General features: G+C 48.6%; 52 non-coding genes across 52 annotated transcripts; 49 read left to right on the top strand and 3 right to left on the bottom strand.

The window, feature by feature from the left end:
- The first annotated feature begins 217 nt into the window (after positions 1-217).
- On the top strand, positions 218-289 carry Trnae-uuc (transfer RNA glutamic acid (anticodon UUC)). Its single transcript has one exon. It is a non-coding gene; the product is annotated as a tRNA-Glu (tRNA).
- A 76-nt stretch (positions 290-365) lies between these two features.
- Trnac-gca (transfer RNA cysteine (anticodon GCA)) lies at positions 366-437 on the top strand. The gene has a single exon. It is a non-coding gene; the product is annotated as a tRNA-Cys (tRNA).
- A 236-nt stretch (positions 438-673) lies between these two features.
- Positions 674-746, top strand: Trnaf-gaa (transfer RNA phenylalanine (anticodon GAA)). The gene has a single exon. It is a non-coding gene; the product is annotated as a tRNA-Phe (tRNA).
- Positions 747-883: 137 nt separating this feature from the next.
- Positions 884-954, bottom strand: Trnad-guc (transfer RNA aspartic acid (anticodon GUC)). Its single transcript has one exon. It is a non-coding gene; the product is annotated as a tRNA-Asp (tRNA).
- A 116-nt stretch (positions 955-1,070) lies between these two features.
- On the top strand, positions 1,071-1,143 carry Trnat-agu (transfer RNA threonine (anticodon AGU)). Its single transcript has one exon. It is a non-coding gene; the product is annotated as a tRNA-Thr (tRNA).
- Positions 1,144-1,380: 237 nt separating this feature from the next.
- Trnae-uuc (transfer RNA glutamic acid (anticodon UUC)) lies at positions 1,381-1,452 on the top strand. Its single transcript has one exon. It is a non-coding gene; the product is annotated as a tRNA-Glu (tRNA).
- A 76-nt stretch (positions 1,453-1,528) lies between these two features.
- Trnac-gca (transfer RNA cysteine (anticodon GCA)) lies at positions 1,529-1,600 on the top strand. The gene has a single exon. It is a non-coding gene; the product is annotated as a tRNA-Cys (tRNA).
- Positions 1,601-1,836: 236 nt separating this feature from the next.
- On the top strand, positions 1,837-1,909 carry Trnaf-gaa (transfer RNA phenylalanine (anticodon GAA)). Its single transcript has one exon. It is a non-coding gene; the product is annotated as a tRNA-Phe (tRNA).
- A 455-nt stretch (positions 1,910-2,364) lies between these two features.
- On the top strand, positions 2,365-2,446 carry Trnas-aga (transfer RNA serine (anticodon AGA)). Its single transcript has one exon. It is a non-coding gene; the product is annotated as a tRNA-Ser (tRNA).
- Positions 2,447-2,690: 244 nt separating this feature from the next.
- Positions 2,691-2,762, top strand: Trnac-gca (transfer RNA cysteine (anticodon GCA)). Its single transcript has one exon. It is a non-coding gene; the product is annotated as a tRNA-Cys (tRNA).
- A 74-nt stretch (positions 2,763-2,836) lies between these two features.
- Trnas-uga (transfer RNA serine (anticodon UGA)) lies at positions 2,837-2,918 on the top strand. The gene has a single exon. It is a non-coding gene; the product is annotated as a tRNA-Ser (tRNA).
- Positions 2,919-2,998: 80 nt separating this feature from the next.
- Positions 2,999-3,071, top strand: Trnaf-gaa (transfer RNA phenylalanine (anticodon GAA)). The gene has a single exon. It is a non-coding gene; the product is annotated as a tRNA-Phe (tRNA).
- Positions 3,072-3,208: 137 nt separating this feature from the next.
- On the bottom strand, positions 3,209-3,279 carry Trnag-gcc (transfer RNA glycine (anticodon GCC)). The gene has a single exon. It is a non-coding gene; the product is annotated as a tRNA-Gly (tRNA).
- Positions 3,280-3,852: 573 nt separating this feature from the next.
- Trnac-gca (transfer RNA cysteine (anticodon GCA)) lies at positions 3,853-3,924 on the top strand. Its single transcript has one exon. It is a non-coding gene; the product is annotated as a tRNA-Cys (tRNA).
- Positions 3,925-3,998: 74 nt separating this feature from the next.
- Positions 3,999-4,080, top strand: Trnas-uga (transfer RNA serine (anticodon UGA)). The gene has a single exon. It is a non-coding gene; the product is annotated as a tRNA-Ser (tRNA).
- Positions 4,081-4,556: 476 nt separating this feature from the next.
- Positions 4,557-4,629, top strand: Trnat-agu (transfer RNA threonine (anticodon AGU)). Its single transcript has one exon. It is a non-coding gene; the product is annotated as a tRNA-Thr (tRNA).
- A 237-nt stretch (positions 4,630-4,866) lies between these two features.
- Trnae-uuc (transfer RNA glutamic acid (anticodon UUC)) lies at positions 4,867-4,938 on the top strand. The gene has a single exon. It is a non-coding gene; the product is annotated as a tRNA-Glu (tRNA).
- Positions 4,939-5,322: 384 nt separating this feature from the next.
- Trnaf-gaa (transfer RNA phenylalanine (anticodon GAA)) lies at positions 5,323-5,395 on the top strand. The gene has a single exon. It is a non-coding gene; the product is annotated as a tRNA-Phe (tRNA).
- Positions 5,396-5,719: 324 nt separating this feature from the next.
- Trnat-agu (transfer RNA threonine (anticodon AGU)) lies at positions 5,720-5,792 on the top strand. Its single transcript has one exon. It is a non-coding gene; the product is annotated as a tRNA-Thr (tRNA).
- Positions 5,793-5,850: 58 nt separating this feature from the next.
- On the top strand, positions 5,851-5,932 carry Trnas-aga (transfer RNA serine (anticodon AGA)). Its single transcript has one exon. It is a non-coding gene; the product is annotated as a tRNA-Ser (tRNA).
- A 97-nt stretch (positions 5,933-6,029) lies between these two features.
- On the top strand, positions 6,030-6,101 carry Trnae-uuc (transfer RNA glutamic acid (anticodon UUC)). The gene has a single exon. It is a non-coding gene; the product is annotated as a tRNA-Glu (tRNA).
- A 75-nt stretch (positions 6,102-6,176) lies between these two features.
- On the top strand, positions 6,177-6,248 carry Trnac-gca (transfer RNA cysteine (anticodon GCA)). Its single transcript has one exon. It is a non-coding gene; the product is annotated as a tRNA-Cys (tRNA).
- Positions 6,249-6,322: 74 nt separating this feature from the next.
- Trnal-uaa (transfer RNA leucine (anticodon UAA)) lies at positions 6,323-6,404 on the top strand. The gene has a single exon. It is a non-coding gene; the product is annotated as a tRNA-Leu (tRNA).
- A 935-nt stretch (positions 6,405-7,339) lies between these two features.
- Trnac-gca (transfer RNA cysteine (anticodon GCA)) lies at positions 7,340-7,411 on the top strand. Its single transcript has one exon. It is a non-coding gene; the product is annotated as a tRNA-Cys (tRNA).
- Positions 7,412-7,647: 236 nt separating this feature from the next.
- Positions 7,648-7,720, top strand: Trnaf-gaa (transfer RNA phenylalanine (anticodon GAA)). Its single transcript has one exon. It is a non-coding gene; the product is annotated as a tRNA-Phe (tRNA).
- Positions 7,721-8,044: 324 nt separating this feature from the next.
- Trnat-agu (transfer RNA threonine (anticodon AGU)) lies at positions 8,045-8,117 on the top strand. The gene has a single exon. It is a non-coding gene; the product is annotated as a tRNA-Thr (tRNA).
- Positions 8,118-8,175: 58 nt separating this feature from the next.
- On the top strand, positions 8,176-8,257 carry Trnas-aga (transfer RNA serine (anticodon AGA)). Its single transcript has one exon. It is a non-coding gene; the product is annotated as a tRNA-Ser (tRNA).
- A 97-nt stretch (positions 8,258-8,354) lies between these two features.
- On the top strand, positions 8,355-8,426 carry Trnae-uuc (transfer RNA glutamic acid (anticodon UUC)). The gene has a single exon. It is a non-coding gene; the product is annotated as a tRNA-Glu (tRNA).
- A 76-nt stretch (positions 8,427-8,502) lies between these two features.
- Trnac-gca (transfer RNA cysteine (anticodon GCA)) lies at positions 8,503-8,574 on the top strand. The gene has a single exon. It is a non-coding gene; the product is annotated as a tRNA-Cys (tRNA).
- A 74-nt stretch (positions 8,575-8,648) lies between these two features.
- Trnas-uga (transfer RNA serine (anticodon UGA)) lies at positions 8,649-8,730 on the top strand. Its single transcript has one exon. It is a non-coding gene; the product is annotated as a tRNA-Ser (tRNA).
- Positions 8,731-9,206: 476 nt separating this feature from the next.
- Trnat-agu (transfer RNA threonine (anticodon AGU)) lies at positions 9,207-9,279 on the top strand. The gene has a single exon. It is a non-coding gene; the product is annotated as a tRNA-Thr (tRNA).
- A 237-nt stretch (positions 9,280-9,516) lies between these two features.
- On the top strand, positions 9,517-9,588 carry Trnae-uuc (transfer RNA glutamic acid (anticodon UUC)). Its single transcript has one exon. It is a non-coding gene; the product is annotated as a tRNA-Glu (tRNA).
- Positions 9,589-9,972: 384 nt separating this feature from the next.
- Positions 9,973-10,045, top strand: Trnaf-gaa (transfer RNA phenylalanine (anticodon GAA)). Its single transcript has one exon. It is a non-coding gene; the product is annotated as a tRNA-Phe (tRNA).
- A 324-nt stretch (positions 10,046-10,369) lies between these two features.
- On the top strand, positions 10,370-10,442 carry Trnat-agu (transfer RNA threonine (anticodon AGU)). Its single transcript has one exon. It is a non-coding gene; the product is annotated as a tRNA-Thr (tRNA).
- Positions 10,443-10,500: 58 nt separating this feature from the next.
- Trnas-aga (transfer RNA serine (anticodon AGA)) lies at positions 10,501-10,582 on the top strand. The gene has a single exon. It is a non-coding gene; the product is annotated as a tRNA-Ser (tRNA).
- A 97-nt stretch (positions 10,583-10,679) lies between these two features.
- On the top strand, positions 10,680-10,751 carry Trnae-uuc (transfer RNA glutamic acid (anticodon UUC)). The gene has a single exon. It is a non-coding gene; the product is annotated as a tRNA-Glu (tRNA).
- A 75-nt stretch (positions 10,752-10,826) lies between these two features.
- On the top strand, positions 10,827-10,898 carry Trnac-gca (transfer RNA cysteine (anticodon GCA)). The gene has a single exon. It is a non-coding gene; the product is annotated as a tRNA-Cys (tRNA).
- A 74-nt stretch (positions 10,899-10,972) lies between these two features.
- Trnal-uaa (transfer RNA leucine (anticodon UAA)) lies at positions 10,973-11,054 on the top strand. Its single transcript has one exon. It is a non-coding gene; the product is annotated as a tRNA-Leu (tRNA).
- A 788-nt stretch (positions 11,055-11,842) lies between these two features.
- On the top strand, positions 11,843-11,914 carry Trnae-uuc (transfer RNA glutamic acid (anticodon UUC)). The gene has a single exon. It is a non-coding gene; the product is annotated as a tRNA-Glu (tRNA).
- Positions 11,915-12,135: 221 nt separating this feature from the next.
- On the top strand, positions 12,136-12,217 carry Trnal-uaa (transfer RNA leucine (anticodon UAA)). Its single transcript has one exon. It is a non-coding gene; the product is annotated as a tRNA-Leu (tRNA).
- Positions 12,218-13,152: 935 nt separating this feature from the next.
- Trnac-gca (transfer RNA cysteine (anticodon GCA)) lies at positions 13,153-13,224 on the top strand. The gene has a single exon. It is a non-coding gene; the product is annotated as a tRNA-Cys (tRNA).
- A 74-nt stretch (positions 13,225-13,298) lies between these two features.
- On the top strand, positions 13,299-13,380 carry Trnas-uga (transfer RNA serine (anticodon UGA)). The gene has a single exon. It is a non-coding gene; the product is annotated as a tRNA-Ser (tRNA).
- Positions 13,381-13,460: 80 nt separating this feature from the next.
- Positions 13,461-13,533, top strand: Trnaf-gaa (transfer RNA phenylalanine (anticodon GAA)). Its single transcript has one exon. It is a non-coding gene; the product is annotated as a tRNA-Phe (tRNA).
- Positions 13,534-13,670: 137 nt separating this feature from the next.
- Trnag-gcc (transfer RNA glycine (anticodon GCC)) lies at positions 13,671-13,741 on the bottom strand. Its single transcript has one exon. It is a non-coding gene; the product is annotated as a tRNA-Gly (tRNA).
- Positions 13,742-13,857: 116 nt separating this feature from the next.
- Positions 13,858-13,930, top strand: Trnat-agu (transfer RNA threonine (anticodon AGU)). Its single transcript has one exon. It is a non-coding gene; the product is annotated as a tRNA-Thr (tRNA).
- Positions 13,931-13,988: 58 nt separating this feature from the next.
- On the top strand, positions 13,989-14,070 carry Trnas-aga (transfer RNA serine (anticodon AGA)). Its single transcript has one exon. It is a non-coding gene; the product is annotated as a tRNA-Ser (tRNA).
- A 97-nt stretch (positions 14,071-14,167) lies between these two features.
- On the top strand, positions 14,168-14,239 carry Trnae-uuc (transfer RNA glutamic acid (anticodon UUC)). The gene has a single exon. It is a non-coding gene; the product is annotated as a tRNA-Glu (tRNA).
- A 76-nt stretch (positions 14,240-14,315) lies between these two features.
- Positions 14,316-14,387, top strand: Trnac-gca (transfer RNA cysteine (anticodon GCA)). Its single transcript has one exon. It is a non-coding gene; the product is annotated as a tRNA-Cys (tRNA).
- Positions 14,388-14,461: 74 nt separating this feature from the next.
- On the top strand, positions 14,462-14,543 carry Trnas-uga (transfer RNA serine (anticodon UGA)). Its single transcript has one exon. It is a non-coding gene; the product is annotated as a tRNA-Ser (tRNA).
- An 80-nt stretch (positions 14,544-14,623) lies between these two features.
- Positions 14,624-14,696, top strand: Trnaf-gaa (transfer RNA phenylalanine (anticodon GAA)). The gene has a single exon. It is a non-coding gene; the product is annotated as a tRNA-Phe (tRNA).
- A 455-nt stretch (positions 14,697-15,151) lies between these two features.
- Positions 15,152-15,233, top strand: Trnas-uga (transfer RNA serine (anticodon UGA)). The gene has a single exon. It is a non-coding gene; the product is annotated as a tRNA-Ser (tRNA).
- A 932-nt stretch (positions 15,234-16,165) lies between these two features.
- Trnat-agu (transfer RNA threonine (anticodon AGU)) lies at positions 16,166-16,238 on the top strand. Its single transcript has one exon. It is a non-coding gene; the product is annotated as a tRNA-Thr (tRNA).
- The last annotated feature ends 348 nt before the right edge of the window (positions 16,239-16,586 follow it).

Here is a 16,586-nt window from a genome sequence, read left to right as displayed (position 1 = left end):
TCTGGTCGGCCTTGTGGCAATGGCCAGCGGTTTGTCAGGCTGCGATGGCCGAGTGGTTAAGGCGTATGACTAGAAATCAAATGGGATCTTCCCGCGTAGGTTCGAATCCTACTCGCAGCGGACGCAAAAAGGTGTTTTTAACACGAACAGAAAGACAGAGCTAGTTCAAATTGTCAGAAAAAGCATGACATCTAAATTACTTAGTGGTGCGAATGTGTCCCGCATGGTCTAGTGGTTAGGATTTCTGGTTTTCACCCAGGCGGCCCGGGTTCGATTCCCGGTGCGGGAAGTGTACATTTTTTAAGTTAAGTTGCTCTCTCACGCGTTGATGTTATATACCCTGTGCGTGGATTCCGTCCTTGGCTGGGGATATAGCTCAGTGGTAGAGCATTCGACTGCAGATCGAGAGGTCCCTGGTTCAAACCCGGGTGTCCCCTACTAGTTGGCTTTTTGTCCTCTTCGGCACCTGAGTGGTGAGCTGGTGAATTATTCTGGTTACCCAGCAATTTCTGCTGCGATGGCCGAATGGTTAAGGCGTTAGACTTGAAATCTAATGGGATCTTCCCGCGTAGGTTCGAACCCTACTCGCAGCGAATCTTCAAACATTCTTTTTGATCTGGTCAAGTGTCTATCACAACGTACAGACCTTTGCCATGTGATAGAATTGATCATGGCCGAGATAGCTCAGTTGGGAGAGCGTCAGACTGAAGATCTGAAGGTCCCTGGTTCAATCCCGGGTCTCGGCATTTTATCACTGCCCAGCAGGGCGGTTTGAGGTGGTGAATGCAAGCAGCCGTAGCACTTTTCTTCAGCTATGTTTTTTTATTTATTTTCCTTCCTTTCTTTTTTACGGAGGGTATTTTCTGGTGTAGGTAAAACACGATGCATTGGCGGGGAATCGAACCCCGGTCTCCCGCGTGACAGGCGAGAATTCTACCACTGAACCACCAATGCGTTACTACTCATTTCCAAAATTTCCGAGTGACAGTGTATCACGTCCCGGTGTGTTAGTAGCCTTAACGGCATTTCAGACGTGTGATATTGAGATTTTCAAAATCTCCCAACATGCAGGCGCTGTGGCTTAGCGGTTAAAGCGCCTGTCTAGTAAACAGGAGATCCCCGGTTCAAATCCGGGCAGTGCCTTTAGCAGTAGTGTTGTGCTTTCTGGTCGGCCTTGTGGCAATGGCCAGCGGTTTGTCAGGCTGCGATGGCCGAGTGGTTAAGGCGTATGACTAGAAATCAAATGGGATCTTCCCGCGTAGGTTCGAATCCTACTCGCAGCGGACGCAAAAAGGTGTTTTTGACACGAACAGAAAGACAGAGCTAGTTCAAATTGTCAGAAAAAGCATGACATCTAAATTACTTAGTGGTGCGAATGTGTCCCGCATGGTCTAGTGGTTAGGATTTCTGGTTTTCACCCAGGCGGCCCGGGTTCGATTCCCGGTGCGGGAAGTGTACATTTTTTAAGTTAAGTTGCTCTCTCACGCATTGATGTTATATACCCTGTGCGTGGATTCCGTCCTTGGCTGGGGATATAGCTCAGTGGTAGAGCATTCGACTGCAGATCGAGAGGTCCCTGGTTCAAACCCGGGTGTCCCCTACTAGTTGGCTTTTTGTCCTCTTCGGCACCTGAGTGGTGAGCTGGTGAATTATTCTGGTTACCCAGCAATTTCTGCTGCGATGGCCGAGTGGTTAAGGCGTTAGACTTGAAATCTATTGGGATCTTCCCGCGTAGGTTCGAACCCTACTCGCAGCGAATCTTCAAACATTCTTTTTGATCTGGTCAAGTGTCTATCACAACGTACAGACCTTTGCCATGTGATAGAATTGATCATGGCCGAGATAGCTCAGTTGGGAGAGCGTCAGACTGAAGATCTGAAGGTCCCTGGTTCAATCCCAGGTCTCGGCATTTTATCACTGCCCAGCAGGGCGGTTTGAGGTGGTGAATGCAAGCAGCCGTAGCACTTTTCCTCAGCTATGTTTTTTTATTTATTTTCCTTCCTTTCTTTTTTACGGAGGGTATTTTCTGGTGTAGGTAAAACACGATGCATTGGCGGGGAATCGAACCCCGGACTCCCGCGTGGCAGGCGAAAATTCTACCACTGAACCACCAATGCGTTACTACTAATTTCCAAAATTTCCGAGTGACAGTGTATCACGTCCCGGTGTGTTAGTAGCCTTAACGGCATTTCAGACGTGTGATATTGAGATTTTCAAAATCTCCCAACAGGCAGGCGCTGTGGCTTAGCGGTTAAAGCGCCTGTCTAGTAAACAGGAGATCCCCGGTTCAAATCTGGGCAGTGCCTTTAGCAGTAATGTTGTGCTTTCTGGTCGGCCTTGTGGCAATGGCCAGCAGTTTGTCAGGCTGCGATGGCCGAGTGGTTAAGGCGTTTGACTAGAAATCAAATGGGATCTTCCCGCGTAGGTTCGAATCCTACTCGCAGCGGACGCAAAAAGGTGCTTTTGACACGAACAGAAAGACAGAGCTAGTTCAAATTGTCAGAAAAAGCATGACATCTAAATTACTTAGTGGTGCGAATGTGTCCCGCATGGTGTAGTGGTTAGGATTTCTGGTTTTCACCCAGGCGGCCGGGTTCGATTCCCGGTGCGGGAAGTGTACATTTTTTAAGTTAAGTTGCTCTCTCACGCGTTGATGTTATATACCCTGTGCGTGGATTCCGTCCTTGGCTGGGGATATAGCTCAGTGGTAGAGCATTCGACTGCAGATCGAGAGGTCCCTGGTTCAAACCCGGGTGTCCCCTACTAGTTGGCTTTTTGTCCTCTTCGGCACCTGAGTGGTGAGCTGGTGAATTATTCTGGTTACCCAGCAATTTCTGCTGCGATGGCCGAGTGGTTAAGGCGTTAGACTTGAAATCTAATGGGATCTTCCCGCGTAGGTTCGAACCCTACTCGCAGCGAATCTTCAAACATTCTTTTTGATCTGGTCAAGTGTCTATCACAACGTACAGACCTTTGCCATGTGATAGAATTGATCATGGCCGAGATAGCTCAGTTGGGAGAGCGTCAGACTGAAGATCTGAAGGTCCCTGGTTCAATCCCGGGTCTCGGCATTTTATCACTGCTCAGCAGGGCGGTTTGAGGTGGTGAATGCAAGCAGCCGTAGCACTTTTCTTCAGCTATGTTTTTTTATTTATTTTCCTTCCTTTCTTTTTTACGGAGGGTATTTTCTGGTGTAGGTAAAACACGATGCATTGGCGGGGAATCGAACCCCGGTCTCCCGCGTGGCAGGCGAGAATTCTACCACTGAACCACCAATGCGTTACTACTCATTTCCAAAATTTCCGAGTGACAGTGTATCACGTCCCGGTGTGTTAGTAGCCTTAACGGCATTTCAGACGTGTGATATTGAGATTTTCAAAATCTCCCAACAGGCAGGCGCTGTGGCTTAGCGGTTAAAGCGCCTGTCTAGTAAACAGGAGATCCCCGGTTCCAATCCGGGCAGTGCCTTTAGCAGTAATGTTGTGCTTTCTGGTCGGCCTTGTGGCAATGGCCAGCAGTTTGTCAGGCTGCGATGGCCGAGTGGTTAAGGCATTTGACTAGAAATCAAATGGGATCTTCCCGCGTAGGTTCGAATCCTACTCGCAGCGGACGCAAAAAGGTGTTTTTGTCACGAACAGAAAGAGAGAGCTAGTTCAAATTGTCAGAAAAAGCATGACATCTAAATTACTTAGTGGTGCGAATGTGTCCCGCATGGTGTAGTGGTTAGGATTTCTGGTTTTCACCCAGGCGGCCGGGTTCGATTCCCGGTGCGGGAAGTGTACATTTTTTAAGTTAAGTTGCTCTCTCACGCGTTGATGTTATATACCCTGTGCGTGGATTCCGTCCTTGGCTGGGGATATAGCTCAGTGGTAGAGCATTCGACTGCAGATCGAGAGGTCCCTGGTTCAAACCCGGGTGTCCCCTACTAGTTGGCTTTTTGTCCTCTTCGGCACCTGAGTGGTGAGCTGGTGAATTATTCTGGTTACCCAGCAATTTCTGCTGCGATGGCCGAGTGGTTAAGGCGTTAGACTTGAAATCTAATGGGATCTTCCCGCGTAGGTTCGAACCCTACTCGCAGCGAATCTTCAAACATTCTTTTTGATCTGGTCAAGTGTCTATCACAACGTACAGACCTTTGCCATGTGATAGAATTGATCATGGCCGAGATAGCTCAGTTGGGAGAGCGTCAGACTGAAGATCTGAAGTCCCTAATTCAATCCCGGGTCTCGGCATTTTATCACTGCCCAGCAGGGCGGTTTGAGGTAGTGAATGCAAGCAGCCGTAGCACTTTTCCTCAGCTATGTTTTTTTATTTATTTTCCTTCCTTTCTTTTTTACGGAGGGTATTTTCTGGTGTAGGTAAAACACGATGCCTTGGCGGGGAATCGAACCCCGGTCTCCCGCGTGGCAGGCGAGAATTCTACCACTGAACCACCAATGCGTTACTACTCATTTCCAAAATTTCCGAGTGACAGTGTATCACGTCCCGGTGTGTTAGTAGCCTTAACAGCATTTCAGACGTGTGATATTCAGATTTTCAAAATCTCCCAACAGGCAGGCGCTGTGGCTTAGCGGTTAAAGCGCCTGTCTAGTAAACAGGAGATCCCCGGTTCAAATCCGGGCAGTGCCTTTAGCAGTAGTGTTGTGCTTTCTGGTCGGCCTTGTGGCAATGGCCAGCGGTTTGTCAGGCTGCAATGGCCGAGTGGTTAAGGCGTATGACTAGAAATCAAATGGGATCTTCCCGCGTAGGTTCGAATCCTACTCGCAGCGGACGCAAAAAGGTGTTTTTGACACGAACAGAAAGACAGAGCTAGTTCAAATTGTCAGAAAAAGCATGACATCTAAATTACTTAGTGGTGCGAATGTGTCCCGCATGGTCTAGTGGTTAGGATTTCTGGTTTTCACCCAGGCGGCCCGGGTTCGATTCCCGGTGCGGGAAGTGTACATTTTTTAAGTTAAGTTGCTCTCTCACGCGTTGATGTTATATACCCTGTGCGTGGATTCCGTCCTTGGCTGGGGATATAGCTCAGTGGTGGAGCATTCGACTGCAGATCGAGAGGTCCCTGGTTCAAACCCGGGTGTCCCCTACTAGTTGGCTTTTTGTCCTCTTCGGCACCTGAGTGGTGAGCTGGTGAATTATTCTGGTTACCCAGCAATTTCTGCTGCGATGGCCGAGTGGTTAAGGCGTTAGACTTGAAATCTATTGGGATCTTCCCGCGTAGGTTCGAACCCTACTCGCATCGAATCTTCAAACATTCTTTTTGATCTGGTCAAGTGTCTATCACAACGTACAGACCTTTGCCATGTGATAGAATTGATCATGGCCGAGATAGCTCAGTTGGGAGAGCGTCAGACTGAAGATCTGAAGGTCCCTGGTTCAATCCCGGGTCTCGGCATTTTATCACTGCCCAGCAGGGCGGTTTGAGGTGGTGAATGCAAGCAGCCGTAGCACTTTTCCTCAGCTATGTTTTTTTATTTATTTTCCTTCCTTTCTTTTTTACGGAGGGTATTTTCTGGTGTAGGTAACACACGATGCATTGGCGGGGAATCGAACCCCGGACTCCTGCCTGGCAGGCGAAAATTCTACCACTGAACCACCAATGCGTTACTACTAATTTCCAAAATTTCCGAGTGACAGTGTATCACGTCCCGGTGTGTTAGTAGCCTTAACGGCATTTCAGACGTGTGATATTGAGATTTTCAAAATCTCCCAACAGGCAGGCGCTGTGGCTTAGCGGTTAAAGCGCCTGTCTAGTAAACAGGAGATCCCCGGTTCAAATCCGGGCAGTGCCTTTAGCAGTAATGTTGTGCTTTCTGGTCGGCCTTGTGGCAATGGCCAGCGGTTTGTCAGGCTGCGATGGCCGAGTGGTTAAGGCGTTTGACTAGAAATCAAATGGGATCTTCCCGCGTAGGTTCGAATCCTACTCGCAGCGGACGCAAAAAGGTGTTTTTGACCCGAACAGAAAGACAGAGCTAGTTCAAATTGTCAGAAAAAGCATGACATCTAAATTACTTAGTGGTGCGAATGTGTCCCGCATGGTCTAGTGGTTAGGATTTCTGGTTTTCACCCAGGCGGCCCGGGTTCGATTCCCGGTGCGGGAAGTGTACATTTTTTAAGTTAAGTTGCTCTCTCACGCGTTGATGTTATATACCCTGTGCGTGGATTCCGCCTTGGCTGGGGATATAGCTCAGTGGTAGAGCATTCGACTGCAGATCGAGAGGTCCCTGGTTCAAACCCGGGTGTCCCCTACTAGTTGGCTTTTTGTCCTCTTCGGCACCTGAGTGGTGAGCTGGTGAATTATTCTGGTTACCCAGCAATTTCTGCTGCGATGGCCGAGTGGTTGAGGCGTTACACTTAAAATCTAATGGGATCTTCCCGCGTAGGTTCGAACCCTACTCGCAGCGAATCTTCAAACATTCTTTTTGATCTGGTCAAGTGTCTATCACAACGTACAGACCTTTGCCATGTGATAGAATTGATCATGGCCGAGATAGCTCAGTTGGGAGAGCGTCAGACTGAAGATCTGAAGGTCCCTGGTTCAATCCCGAGTCTCGGCATTTTATCACTGCCCAGCAGGGCGGTTTGAGGTGGCGAATGCAAGCAGCCGTAGCACTTTTCCTCAGCTATGTTTTTTTATTTATTTTCCTTCCTTTCTTTTTTACGGAGGGTATTTTCTGGTGTAGGTAAAACACGATGCATTGGCGGGGAATCGAACCCCAATCTCCCGGGTGGCAGGCGAGAATTCTACCACTGAACCACCAATGCGTTACTACTCATTTCCAAAATTTTCGAGTGACAGTGTATCACGTCCCGGTGTGTTAGTAGCCTTAACGGCATTTCAGACGTGTGATATTGAGATTTTCAAAATCTCCCAACAGGCAGGCGCTGTGGCTTAGCAGTTAAAGCGCCTGTCTAGTAAACAGGAGATCCCCGGTTCAAATCCGGGCAGTGCCTTTAGCAGTAATGTTGTGCTTTCTGGTCGGCCTTGTGGCAATGGCCAGCGGTTTGTCAGGCTGCGATGGCCGAGTGGTTAAGGCGTTTGACTAGAAATCAAATGGGATCTTCCCGCGTAGGTTCGAATCCTACTCGCAGGGGACGCAAAAAGGTCTTTTTGACACGAACAGAAAGACAGAGCTAGTTCAAATTGTCAGAAAAAGCATGACATCTAAATTACTTAGTGGTGCGAATGTGTCCCGCATGGTCTAGTGGTTAGGATTTCTGGTTTTCACCCAGGCGGCCCGGGTTCGATTTCCGGTGCGGGAAGTGTACATTTTTTAAGTTAAGTTGCTCTCTCACGCGTTGATGTTATATACCCTGTGCGTGGATTCCGTCCTTGGCTGGGGATATAGCTCAGTGGTAGAGCATTCGACTGCAGATCGAGAGGTCCCTGGTTCAAACCCGGGTGTCCCCTACTAGTTGGCTTTTTGTCCTCTTCGGCACCTGAGTGGTGAGCTGGTGATATATTCTGGTTACCCAGCAATTTCTGCTGCGATGGCCGAGTGGTTAAGGCGTTAGACTTGAAATCTATTGGGATCTTCCCGCGTAGGTTCGAACCCTACTCGCAGCGAATCTTCAAACATTCTTTTTGATCTGGTCAAGTGTCTATCACAACGTACAGACCTTTGCCATGTGATAGAATTGATCATGGCCGAGATAGCTCAGTTGGGAGAGCGTCAGACTGAAGATCTGAAGGTCCCTGGTTCAATCCCGGGTCTCGGCATTTTATCACTGCCCAGCAGGGCGGTTTGAGGTGGTGAATGCAAGCAGCCGTAGCACTTTTCCTCAGCTATGTTTTTTTATTTATTTTCCTTCCTTTCTTTTTTACGGAGGGTATTTTCTGGTGTAGGTAACACACGATGCATTGGCGGGGAATCGAACCCCGGACTCCTGCCTGGCAGGCGAAAATTCTACCACTGAACCACCAATGCGTTACTACTAATTTCCAAAATTTCCGAGTGACAGTGTATCACGTCCCGGTGTGTTAGTAGCCTTAACGGCATTTCAGACGTGTGATATTGAGATTTTCAAAATCTCCCAACAGGCAGGCGCTGTGGCTTAGCGGTTAAAGCGCCTGTCTAGTAAACAGGAGATCCCCGGTTCAAATCCGGGCAGTGCCTTTAGCAGTAATGTTGTGCTTTCTGGTCGGCCTTGTGTCAATGGCCAGCGGTTTGTCAGGCTGCGATGGCCGAGTGGTTAAGGCGTTTGACTAGAAATCAAATGGGATCTTCCCGCGTAGGTTCGAATCCTACTCGCAGCGGACGCAAAAAGGTGTTTTTGACCCGAACAGAAAGACAGAGCTAGTTCAAATTGTCAGAAAAAGCATGACATCTAAATTACTTAGTGGTGCGAATGTGTCCCGCATGGTCTAGTGGTTAGGATTTCTGGTTTTCACCCAGGCGGCCCGGGTTCGATTCCCGGTGCGGGAAGTGTACATTTTTTAAGTTAAGTTGCTCTCTCACGCGTTGATGTTATATACCCTGTGCGTGGATTCCGTCCTTGGCTGGGGATATAGCTCAGTGGTAGAGCATTCGACTGCAGATCGAGAGGTCCCTGGTTCAAACCCGGGTGTCCCCTACTAGTTGGCTTTTTGTCCTCTTCGGCACCTGAGTGGTGAGCTGGTGAATTATTCTGGTTACCCAGCAATTTCTGCTGCGATGGCCGAGTGGTTAAGGCGTTAGACTTGAAATCTAATGGGATCTTCCCGCGTAGGTTCGAACCCTACTCGCAGCGAATCTTCAAACATTCTTTTTGATCTGGTCAAGTGTCTATCACAACGTACAGACCTTTGCCATGTGATAGAATTGATCATGGCCGAGATAGCTCAGTTGGGAGAGCGTCAGACTGAAGATCTGAAGTCCCTAATTCAATCCCGGGTCTCGGCATTTTATCACTGCCCAGCAGGGCGGTTTGAGGTAGTGAATGCAAGCAGCCGTAGCACTTTTCCTCAGCTATGTTTTTTTATTTATTTTCCTTCCTTTCTTTTTTACGGAGGGTATTTTCTGGTGTAGGTAAAACACGATGCCTTGGCGGGGAATCGAACCCCGGTCTCCCGCGTGGCAGGCGAGAATTCTACCACTGAACCACCAATGCGTTACTACTCATTTCCAAAATTTCCGAGTGACAGTGTATCACGTCCCGGTGTGTTAGTAGCCTTAACAGCATTTCAGACGTGTGATATTCAGATTTTCAAAATCTCCCAACAGGCAGGCGCTGTGGCTTAGCGGTTAAAGCGCCTGTCTAGTAAACAGGAGATCCCCGGTTCAAATCCGGGCAGTGCCTTTAGCAGTAGTGTTGTGCTTTCTGGTCGGCCTTGTGGCAATGGCCAGCGGTTTGTCAGGCTGCAATGGCCGAGTGGTTAAGGCGTATGACTAGAAATCAAATGGGATCTTCCCGCGTAGGTTCGAATCCTACTCGCAGCGGACGCAAAAAGGTGTTTTTGACACGAACAGAAAGACAGAGCTAGTTCAAATTGTCAGAAAAAGCATGACATCTAAATTACTTAGTGGTGCGAATGTGTCCCGCATGGTCTAGTGGTTAGGATTTCTGGTTTTCACCCAGGCGGCCCGGGTTCGATTCCCGGTGCGGGAAGTGTACATTTTTTAAGTTAAGTTGCTCTCTCACGCGTTGATGTTATATACCCTGTGCGTGGATTCCGTCCTTGGCTGGGGATATAGCTCAGTGGTGGAGCATTCGACTGCAGATCGAGAGGTCCCTGGTTCAAACCCGGGTGTCCCCTACTAGTTGGCTTTTTGTCCTCTTCGGCACCTGAGTGGTGAGCTGGTGAATTATTCTGGTTACCCAGCAATTTCTGCTGCGATGGCCGAGTGGTTAAGGCGTTAGACTTGAAATCTATTGGGATCTTCCCGCGTAGGTTCGAACCCTACTCGCAGCGAATCTTCAAACATTCTTTTTGATCTGGTCAAGTGTCTATCACAACGTACAGACCTTTGCCATGTGATAGAATTGATCATGGCCGAGATAGCTCAGTTGGGAGAGCGTCAGACTGAAGATCTGAAGGTCCCTGGTTCAATCCCGGGTCTCGGCATTTTATCACTGCCCAGCAGGGCGGTTTGAGGTGGTGAATGCAAGCAGCCGTAGCACTTTTCCTCAGCTATGTTTTTTTATTTATTTTCCTTCCTTTCTTTTTTACGGAGGGTATTTTCTGGTGTAGGTAACACACGATGCATTGGCGGGGAATCGAACCCCGGACTCCTGCCTGGCAGGCGAAAATTCTACCACTGAACCACCAATGCGTTACTACTAATTTCCAAAATTTCCGAGTGACAGTGTATCACGTCCCGGTGTGTTAGTAGCCTTAACGGCATTTCAGACGTGTGATATTGAGATTTTCAAAATCTCCCAACAGGCAGGCGCTGTGGCTTAGCGGTTAAAGCGCCTGTCTAGTAAACAGGAGATCCCCGGTTCAAATCCGGGCAGTGCCTTTAGCAGTAATGTTGTGCTTTCTGGTCGGCCTTGTGGCAATGGCCAGCGGTTTGTCAGGCTGCGATGGCCGAGTGGTTAAGGCGTTTGACTAGAAATCAAATGGGATCTTCCCGCGTAGGTTCGAATCCTACTCGCAGCGGACGCAAAAAGGTGTTTTTGACCCGAACAGAAAGACAGAGCTAGTTCAAATTGTCAGAAAAAGCATGACATCTAAATTACTTAGTGGTGCGAATGTGTCCCGCATGGTCTAGTGGTTAGGATTTCTGGTTTTCACCCAGGCGGCCCGGGTTCGATTCCCGGTGCGGGAAGTGTACATTTTTTAAGTTAAGTTGCTCTCTCACGCGTTGATGTTATATACCCTGTGCGTGGATTCCGCCTTGGCTGGGGATATAGCTCAGTGGTAGAGCATTCGACTGCAGATCGAGAGGTCCCTGGTTCAAACCCGGGTGTCCCCTACTAGTTGGCTTTTTGTCCTCTTCGGCACCTGAGTGGTGAGCTGGTGAATTATTCTGGTTACCCAGCAATTTCTGCTGCGATGGCCGAGTGGTTGAGGCGTTACACTTAAAATCTAATGGGATCTTCCCGCGTAGGTTCGAACCCTACTCGCAGCGAATCTTCAAACATTCTTTTTGATCTGGTCAAGTGTCTATCACAACGTACAGACCTTTGCCATGTGATAGAATTGATCATGGCCGAGATAGCTCAGTTGGGAGAGCGTCAGACTGAAGATCTGAAGGTCCCTGGTTCAATCCCGAGTCTCGGCATTTTATCACTGCCCAGCAGGGCGGTTTGAGGTGGCGAATGCAAGCAGCCGTAGCACTTTTCCTCAGCTATGTTTTTTTATTTATTTTCCTTCCTTTCTTTTTTACGGAGGGTATTTTCTGGTGTAGGTAAAACACGATGCATTGGCGGGGAATCGAACCCCAATCTCCCGGGTGGCAGGCGAGAATTCTACCACTGAACCACCAATGCGTTACTACTCATTTCCAAAATTTTCGAGTGACAGTGTATCACGTCCCGGTGTGTTAGTAGCCTTAACGGCATTTCAGACGTGTGATATTGAGATTTTCAAAATCTCCCAACAGGCAGGCGCTGTGGCTTAGCAGTTAAAGCGCCTGTCTAGTAAACAGGAGATCCCCGGTTCAAATCCGGGCAGTGCCTTTAGCAGTAATGTTGTGCTTTCTGGTCGGCCTTGTGGCAATGGCCAGCGGTTTGTCAGGCTGCGATGGCCGAGTGGTTAAGGCGTTTGACTAGAAATCAAATGGGATCTTCCCGCGTAGGTTCGAATCCTACTCGCAGGGGACGCAAAAAAGGTCTTTTTGACACGAACAGAAAGACAGAGCTAGTTCAAATTGTCAGAAAAAGCATGACATCTAAATTACTTAGTGGTGCGAATGTGTCCCGCATGGTCTAGTGGTTAGGATTTCTGGTTTTCACCCAGGCGGCCCGGGTTCGATTCCCGGTGCGGGAAGTGTACATTTTTTAAGTTAAGTTGCTCTCTCACGCGTTGATGTTATATACCCTGTGCGTGGATTCCGCCTTGGCTGTGGATATAGCTCAGTGGTAGAGCATTCGACTGCAGATCGAGAGGTCCCTGGTTCAAACCCGGGTGTCCCCTACTAGTTGGCTTTTTGTCCTCTTCGGCACCTGAGTGGTGAGCTGGTGAATTATTCTGGTTACCCAGCAATTTCTGCTGCGATGGCCGAGTGGTTGAGGCGTTACACTTAAAATCTAATGGGATCTTCCCGCGTAGGTTCGAACCCTACTCGCAGCGAATCTTCAAACATTCTTTTTGATCTGGTCAAGTGTCTATCACAACGTACAGACCTTTGCCATGTGATAGAATTGATCATGGCCGAGATAGCTCAGTTGGGAGAGCGTCAGACTGAAGATCTGAAGGTCCCTGGTTCAATCCCGAGTCTCGGCATTTTATCACTGCCCAGCAGGGCGGTTTGAGGTGGCGAATGCAAGCAGCCGTAGCACTTTTCCTCAGCTATGTTTTTTTATTTATTTTCCTTCCTTTCTTTTTTACGGAGGGTATTTTCTGGTGTAGGTAAAACACGATGCATTGGCGGGGAATCGAACCCCAATCTCCCGGGTGGCAGGCGAGAATTCTACCACTGAACCACCAATGCGTTACTACTCATTTCCAAAATTTTCGAGTGACAGTGTATCACGTCCCGGTGTGTTAGTAGCCTTAACGGCATTTCAGACGTGTGATATTGAGATTTTCAAAATCTCCCAACAGGCAGGCGCTGTGGCTTAGCAGTTAAAGCGCCTGTCTAGTAAACAGGAGATCCCCGGTTCAAATCCGGGCAGTGCCTTTAGCAGTAATGTTGTGCTTTCTGGTCGGCCTTGTGGCAATGGCCAGCGGTTTGTCAGGCTGCGATGGCCGAGTGGTTAAGGCGTTTGACTAGAAATCAAATGGGATCTTCCCGCGTAGGTTCGAATCCTACTCGCAGGGGACGCAAAAAGGTCTTTTTGACACGAACAGAAAGACAGAGCTAGTTCAAATTGTCAGAAAAAGCATGACATCTAAATTACTTAGTGGTGCGAATGTGTCCCGCATGGTCTAGTGGTTAGGATTTCTGGTTTTCACCCAGGCGGCCCGGGTTCGATTTCCGGTGCGGGAAGTGTACATTTTTTAAGTTAAGTTGCTCTCTCACGCGTTGATGTTATATACCCTGTGCGTGGATTCCGTCCTTGGCTGGGGATATAGCTCAGTGGTAGAGCATTCGACTGCAGATCGAGAGGTCCCTGGTTCAAACCCGGGTGTCCCCTACTAGTTGGCTTTTTGTCCTCTTCGGCACCTGAGTGGTGAGCTGGTGAATTATTCTGGTTACCCAGCAATTTCTGCTGCGATGGCCGAGTGGTTAAGGCGTTAGACTTGAAATCTAATGGGATCTTCCCGCGTAGGTTCGAACCCTACTCGCAGCGAATCTTTAAACATTCTTTTTGATCTGGTCAAGTGTCTATCACAACGTACAGACCTTTGCCATGTGATAGAATTGATCATGGCCGAGATAGCTCAGTTGGGAGAGCGTCAGACTGAAGATCTGAAGGTCCCTGGTTCAATCCCGGGTCTCGGCATTTTATCACTGCCCAGCAGGGCGGTTTGAGGTGGTAAATGCAAGCAGCCGTAGCACTTTTCCTCAGCTATGTTTTTTTATTTATTTTCCTTCCTTTCTTTTTTACGGAGGGTATTTTCCGGTGTAGGTAAAACACGATGCATTGGCGGGGAATCGAACCCCGGTCTCCCGCGTGGCAGGCGAGAATTCTACCACTGAACCACCAATGCGTTACTAGTCATTTCCAAAATTTCCGAGTGACAGTGTATCACGTCCCGGTGTGTTAGTAGCCTTAACGGCATTTCAGACGTGTGATATTGAGATTTTCAAAATCTCCCAACAGGCAGGCGCTGTGGCTTAGCGGTTAAAGCGCCTGTCTAGTAAACAGGAGATCCCCGGTTCAAATCCGGGCAGTGCCTTTAGCAGTAATGTTGTGCTTTCTGGTCGGCCTTGTGGCAATGGCCAGCGGTTTGTCAGGCTGCGATGGCCGAGTGGTTAAGGCGTTTGACTAGAAATCAAATGGGATCTTCCCGCGTAGGTTCGAATCCTACTCGCAGCGGACGCAAAAAGGTATTTTTGACACGAACAGAAAGACAGAGCTAGTTCAAATTGTCAGAAAAAGCATGACATCTAAATTACTTAGTGGTGCGAATGTGTCCCGCATGGTCTAGTGGTTAGGATTTCTGGTTTTCACCCAGGCGGCCCGGGTTCGATTCCCGGTGCGGGAAGTGTACATTTTTTAAGTTAAGTTGCTCTCTCACGCGTTGATGTTATATACCCTGTGCGTGGATTCCGTCCTTGGCTGGGGATATAGCTCAGTGGTAGAGCATTCGACTGCAGATCGAGAGGTCCCTGGTTCAAACCCGGGTGTCCCCTACTAGTTGGCTTTTTGTCCTCTTCGGCATCTGAGTGGTGAGCTGGTGAATTATTCTGGTTACCCAGCAATTTCTGCTGCGATGGCCGAGTGGTTAAGGCGTTAGACTTGAAATCTAATGGGATCTTCCCGCGTAGGTTCGAACCCTACTCGCAGCGAATCTTCAAACATTCTTTTTTATCTGGTCAAGTGTCTATCACAACGTACAGACCTTTGCCATGTGATAGAATTGATCATGGCCGAGATAGCTCAGTTGGGAGAGCGTCAGACTGAAGATCTGAAGGTCCCTGGTTCAATCCCAGGTCTCGGCATTTTATCACTGCCCAGCAGGGCGGTTTGAGGTGGTGAATGCAAGCAGCCGTAGCACTTTTCCTCAGCTATGTTTTTTTATTTATTTTCCTTCCTTTCTTTTTTACGGAGGGTATTTTCTGGTGTAGGTAAAACACGATGCATTGGCGGGGAATCGAACCCCGGTCTCCCGCGTGGCAGGCAAGAATTCTACCACTGAACCACCAATGCGTTACTACTCATTTCCAAAATTTCCGAGTGACAGTGTATCACGTCCCGGTGTGTTAGTAGCCCTAACGGCATTTCAGACGTGTGATATTGAAGTTTTCAAAATCTCCCAACAGGCAGGCGCTGTGGCTTAGCGGTTAAAGCGCCTGTCTAGTAAACAGGAGATCCCCGGTTCAAATTCGGGCAGTGCCTTTAGCAGTAATGTTGTGCTTTCTGGTCGGCCTTGTGGCAATGGCCAGCGGTTTGTCAGGCTGCGATGGCCGAGTGGTTAAGGCGTTTGACTTGAAATCAAATGGGATCTTCCCGCGTAGGTTCGAATCCTACTCGCAGCGGACGCAAAAAGGTGTTTTTGACACGAACAGAAAGACAGAGCTAGTTCAAATTGTCAGAAAAAGCATGACATCTAAATTACTTAGTGGTGCGAATGTGTCCCGCATGGTCTAGTGGTTAGGATTTCTGGTTTTCCCCCAGGCGGCCCGGGTTCGATTCCCGGTGCGGGAAGTGTACATTTTTTAAGTTAAGTTGCTCTCTCACGCGTTGATGTTATATACCCTGTGCGTGGATTCCGTCCTTGGCTGGGGATATAGCTCAGTGGTAGAGCTTTCGACTGCAGATCGAGAGGTCCCTGGTTTAAACCCGGGTGTCCCCTACTAGTTGGCTTTTTGTCCTCTTCGGCACCTGAGTGGTGAGCTGGTGAATTATTCTGGTTACCCAGCAATTTCTGCTGCGATGGCCGAGTGGTTAAGGCGTTAGACTTGAAATCTAGGTTCGAACCCTACTCGCAGCGAATCTTCAAACATTCTTTTTGATCTGGTCAAGTGTCTATCACAACGTACAGACCTTTGCCATGTGATAGAATTTATCATGGCCGAGATAGCTCAGTTAGGAGAGCGTCAGACTGAAGATCTGAAGGTCCCTGGTTCAATCCCGGGTCTCGGCATTTTATCACTGCCCAGCAGGGCGGTTTGAGGTGGTGAATGCAAGCAGCCGTAGCACTTTTCCTCAGCTATGTTTTTTTATTTATTTTCCTTCCTTTCTTTTTTACGGAGGGTATTTTCTGGTGTAGGTAAAACACGATGCATTGGCGGGGAATCAAACCCCGGTCTGCCGCGTGGCAGGCGAGAATTCTACCACTGAACCACCAATGCGTTACTACTCATTTCCAAAATTTCCGAGTGAAAGTGTATCACGTCCCGGTGTGTTAGTAGCCTTAACGGCATTTCAGACGTGTGATATTGAGATTTTCAAAATCTCCCAACAGGCAGGCGCTGTGGCTTAGCGGTTAAAGCGCCTGTCTAGTAAACAGGAGATCCCCGGTTCAAATCCGGGCAGTGCCTTTAGCAGTAATGTTGTGCTTTCTGGTCGGCCTTGTGGCAATGGCCAGCGGTTTGTCAGGCTGCGATGGCAGAGTGGTTAAGGCATTTGACTAGAAATCAAATGTGATCTTCCCGCGTAGGTTCGAATCCTACTCGCAGCGGACGCAAAAAGGTGTTTTTGACACGAACAGAAAGACAGAGCTAGTTCAAATTGTCAGAAAAAGCATGACATCTAAATTACTTAGTGGTGCGAATGTGTCCCGCATGGTCTAGTGGTTAGGATTTCTGGTTTTCACCCAGGCGGCCCGGGTTCGATTCCCGGTGCGGTAAGTGTACATTTTTTAAGTTAAGTTGCTCTCTCACGCGTTG

Source organism: Hydractinia symbiolongicarpus, chromosome 2 (genome assembly GCF_029227915.1).
Source record: "Hydractinia symbiolongicarpus strain clone_291-10 chromosome 2, HSymV2.1, whole genome shotgun sequence".
In the NCBI taxonomy this organism is placed as follows: domain Eukaryota; kingdom Metazoa; phylum Cnidaria; class Hydrozoa; order Anthoathecata; family Hydractiniidae; genus Hydractinia; species Hydractinia symbiolongicarpus.
Note: the sequence above shows the minus strand (reverse complement) of the source record. Positions and strands in the feature narration are given on the sequence as shown.